Genomic DNA, 4,868 nt, shown 5'->3' on the forward strand with positions numbered 1-4,868 from the left:
AGGAGGCCTCACCAGAGCGACGAAGGGACTGAGGAGTAAAAATAATCCTACTCTCTGATATATATAATCCTAAGACACAAAACATTTTTGTTCTAGACTCAACAACGCCGGCGATTCGATCAAGCAGGGGGCTCCTAAGTCGGGGATGGCTCTGATACCAACTTGTAACACCCATGATGCGGCTATATCTCTCACGTGTCGAGGCACGACTTAGAGGCATAACCGCATTGTAGGTTTTGTCGCAAGAAGGGTCATCTTCACACAATCCCATGTAATGAACAAGAATGGGATAAAGAGTTGGCTTACAATCGCCACTTCACACAATACATAAATAAATTCATACATCATTCAAGATACACACATAGACCGACTACGGTCAAATCCAAATAAAAAGAAGATAACCCCAAATGCTAGGTCCCCGATCATCCCAACTGGGCTCCACTACTGATCATCAGGAAACGAAACATAGTAACGACCAAGTTCTTCATCGAGCTCCCACTTGAGCTCGGTTGCGTCATCTGCACTGGTATCATCGGCACCTGCAACTGTTTGGAAGTATCTGGTGAGTCACGAGGACTCAGCAATCTCACACCCGCGAGATCAAGACTATTTAAGCTTATGGGTAGGATGGGGTAATGAGGTGGAGCTGCAGCGAGCACTAAGCAAATATGGTGGCTAACATACGCAAAAAAGAGTGAGAAAAGAAGCAACGCAACGGTCGTGAACTAGAAGTGATCAAGAAGTGATCCTGAAACTACTTACGTTCAAACATAACACAAGAACCGTGTTCACTTCCCGGACTCCGCCGAAAAGAGACCATCACGGCTACACACGCGGTTGATGTTTTTAATTAAGTCAAGTGTCAAGTTCTCTACAACCGGACATTAACAAATTCCCATTTGCCACATAACCGCGGGCACGGCTCCAGAAAGTTTATACCCTGTTGGGGTGTCCCAACTTAGCCCATCACAAGCTCTCACGGTCAACGAAGGATATTCCTTCTCCCGGGAAGACCCGATCAGTCTCGGAATCCTGGTTACAAGACTTTTCGACAATGGTAAAACAAGACCAGCAAAGCCGCCCGATGTGCCGACAAATCCCGATAGGAGTCGCACATATCTCGTTCTCAGGGCACACCGGATAGGTCAAGCTACGAGTAAAACCAGGCCTCGAGTTGCCCCGAGGTGGCCCCGCAGGCTGCCCGTTTCGGACCAACACTCAGAGGAGCACTGGCTCGGCGGGGTTTAAAATAAAGATGACCCTTGAGTCTGCAGAACCCAAGGGAAAAAGGCTTAGGTGGCAAATGTTAAAACCAAGGTAGGGCCTTGCTGGAGGAGTTTTATTCAAAGCGAACTGTCATGGGGGTCCCATAAATCCCCAACCGCGTAAGGAACACAAAATCAAGGAACATAACACCGGTATGACGGAAACTAGGGCTGCAAGAGTGGAATGAAACACCAGGCAAAAGGCCGAGCCTTCCACCCTTTACCAAGTATATAGATGCATTAATTTAAATAAGAGATATTGTGATATCCCAACATATCCATGTTCCAACATGGAACCAGCTTCAACTTCACCTACAACTAGCAACGCTATCAGAGGGACTGAGCAAAAGCGGTAACATAGCCAAACAACGGTTTGCTAGGAAGGATGGTTAGAGGCTTGACATGGCAATATGGGAGGCATGATATAGCAAGTGGTAGGTAGCGTGGCATAGCAAAAGAGCGAACAACTAGCAACCAAAGATAGAAGTGATTTCGAGGGTATGGTCATCTTGCCTGAAATTCCGCTAGGAAGAAGATCAAGTCCATGAAGAAGACAAACGGACGTAGTCGAACGAATCCTCACAACTCCGGAACGAAACCGAAGCTAACGAGAGAAGCAAACCGGAAAGAAGCAAACAACAAGGTAAACAACCATCACATAAACATGGCATGATGCACAATCATCAAGTATGATGCATGTCCGATTTAATGATTCATGGCATGGCAAAGTGCAACAAACGACACTACAAATTAAGTGGAGCTCAATATGCAACGAGTTGCATATTGACGAAACACCACATTCAAATATTTAGTTCACTCTTGTTTAGGTACTCATCAATATTAAATGTTGTTAAACATGGCAAGAGGTGAAGCATAAGTAAACTAACTATTTAGGCAAGTTTAAATGAGGCCGGAACAACAAACAACAATTCCGGAAAATCCTCATATGCATATTTTGGAATTGGTACTGTTCTGCCCTAAACCATATTTTAGAGTTGTTAAACATGCAAAGTAATGCCACCATGTTAAACTATGCATTTTTCTGCCCATTTACATATAAAGTTTATTAAATTCGCAGCTACGGTTAATTAGTTATGAAATAAATCAATTTAACATGGCATTTGAGGAAAATAATAGCAAACAGCAAGTTACACATTTTAAACATGGATGAAAGCAGCATAATATGAAACTAGATGAAATTCTAAGCATTTTACATATTTAAATTATTTTATCCGATGCACGGTTGTGGAGTTATTATATGCATGATGTTGAGGGTTTTTTTGTAAATCTGTAAACTCTGGATAATAGCTAAAATCGCAGGCAGGAAAAAACACTATACGGGCCGAAACTGAGATCTGGCCCAGGGCGCGGGGGAGCTGCTCACATCGGGCCCTTGAGGCCTTTGGCCCGGGTTGTGGAAGAGGCAGGCTGGAAGGGGGGCGCTGGGCCTGGAGGCTGCTGGGCTGATGCGGGTGAAGGGCGACGCGGTGGCCCAGGCACGCTGGCGGCGCGGTCAACGCGAGCGGGCGGTGCTGCATGCGTTTTCTCCTGCTCGAAGCAGAAACAGGGGAGGCAGCGGCGCGATGCAGAGGCTCGGCGGCAGCGGGACTTGGACGATGTGGCACGGCGGCGCTCGGGCGACTCCGGCAGGAGGATGCTGGGAACGCAGGGCCTCGCCGGATCTTGCGGAGGCGGCGACGAACGGAGTAGGGTGGTGGCGCAGCTGCAAAGGCCATGGCGGGGAAGAATTTAGAGGGGATGCAGCAGGAAAGAGAGAACACAAGGGAAGGGGAGCAGCAGCAGGGCTCACCGGAGCACAAGCGGGCGGCGAGGACGAAGCAGAGGCGACCCAAGGTGGCAGGTGACCAGGGCGGCGCGGCTCCATCTCCATGGGCGGGCGGCCATGGTTTCTTTCCTGCGAAGAGAAACGAGAGAGATGAGAGATTCTGAGAGAGAGAGAGATCCAGGGGAAAAACGAAAGGAGAAGGAGGAACGGGCGGTTCCTTGTGACTGTCGCTGCTGGCCGGGAACCTTCGACGGGGAAGCACCGGCGAGGAGGAGGCGGAGCACGGGAGGCCGGTGCTGGGTCGTTGCGGGAGTACCTGGACAAGGGCTCGAACGAGCAGGAGATCGGGCGAGGTGGTAGAAGGCCTGCGGGAGGAGGCAGCAGGTGAGGTGGAGTTGGATCGAGAGGAGCTCGGGATGGGCAGTGGAGGCTGTGGATCGGGAAGGCAGGTGGCTGCGCTTGCGGGTGGCGGCGGAAATCAAGGAGCTGGTAGGAGCGATCTGGTTGGGTGGAGAGGACTCTGAGGTGGGTGGCTGCTGGATCGGGAGGGATCCCGAGGAAGGGAGTGGCGGCGGCAGGTGAGGGAATGGATGGATGGGACAACTAGCGATTAGGGTTTGATCTGTTTAAATAGCATGGCTTTTGGTTAGGGGCTAATCTGGTCCGTCCGATCATAATCGGGCGGTCGAGAATAGATAGGTTAGGGAGTCCAAATAAGAAAACGGAGATGTTTTATAGATGTTAGGGGATGATCCGGATCCAATGGTGACGACTGAGCGGTTCGAGTTCGGGATAGTTTCGGACACGCTCGAGAGGTGGCCTGAGAGAGGTCGACAAAGACAAAGGGTCCTGACAAGGTCAATGAAGACGAGGAAGAAGCGGCAAGTGCGAACGACTACGTATTTTATGAAAACATGCGGATGCAATGCGGATGATGCGATGATGAATGCAACAAACAAATAAAACACACGGCAACAACGAAATAACTGGAAGGCGTCTGAAGCGTCGGTCTCGGGGCGTCACACATATGCAGTAGAAGAAGGGGGGACGTGAAGAGGGGCAGAGGAGGGAAATTACCTGCCCTGATGTTGCTGCCTGGTATGGCTCTGACCACCCCGCCCTTAGATCTTTTTTGAAGCACCTTCTTCTTCTACTTTGGGGCTGTCATGGCGCCTGTGTAGGAGGAAGAAGGGCCTGGGTTCCCCTTCTTTCGTGGAGAAGAAGAAGGCACCGTGGTGGCGTGAGGGCGAGCGGGCGTGGGGAGGGGCTGGGTAGGTACAGCTGGCCATGTGGGAGCGTGGGGAGACTTTTCTCTCCTTCTGTTTGGGCCTATCGGGGCTGGCCGCTTGATCGTGTGGGTTTGGTGGTCGGTTTACTTTTCTGGAGCGCGGGACCGCGGGGGACAGGGAGTTACCTTTTCAGGCCGGCCGCTCGATCGCACTAGTGGGCAGCCGGCCGCGCACTAGACGCGTCCTTTCTTTTTTGCCTTTTTTACTTTCGTATATATTTCCAAATATTCAAAATAAATATATTACAAAAATACTTTACATAAAAACATTTTAAAAAATTGTTAACCAAGCATTGAAAAATGTTAAATGTACATAAACAAAATGTTTCTCAAGTATACAGAAAATATAGAATATGTGTGAAAAAAGTTGGTCATGTATTTAAAAAAAATCTTAATCCGGCATTAGGAAAAATGTTAAATAAGTATTTGAAATATGTAATCAAGCATTCAAAAATTGTTAAATGTGTATTGAAAAAATGTTCACAATGTATTAAAAAATGTCAAACTTGTATTTGAAACATGTTAATCA

At 48.6% G+C, this 4,868-nt stretch overlaps 1 long non-coding RNA gene across 1 annotated transcript; it reads right to left on the minus strand.

Annotated features, from left to right (window-relative positions):
• Positions 1-285: 285 nt before the first annotated feature.
• Positions 286-3,998, minus strand: LOC141027654 (uncharacterized). The gene is made up of 4 exons (XR_012189327.1): positions 3,076-3,998; positions 2,650-2,988; positions 1,779-1,869; positions 286-545 (listed from the first exon to the last, which is right to left on the minus strand). It is a non-coding gene; the product is annotated as an uncharacterized lncRNA (long non-coding RNA).
• Between the last annotated feature and the right edge of the window lie 870 nt (positions 3,999-4,868).

The sequence above is a fragment of the Aegilops tauschii genome, chromosome 7 (genome assembly GCF_002575655.3).
Source record: "Aegilops tauschii subsp. strangulata cultivar AL8/78 chromosome 7, Aet v6.0, whole genome shotgun sequence".
Taxonomy (NCBI): Eukaryota; Viridiplantae; Streptophyta; class Magnoliopsida; order Poales; family Poaceae; genus Aegilops; species Aegilops tauschii.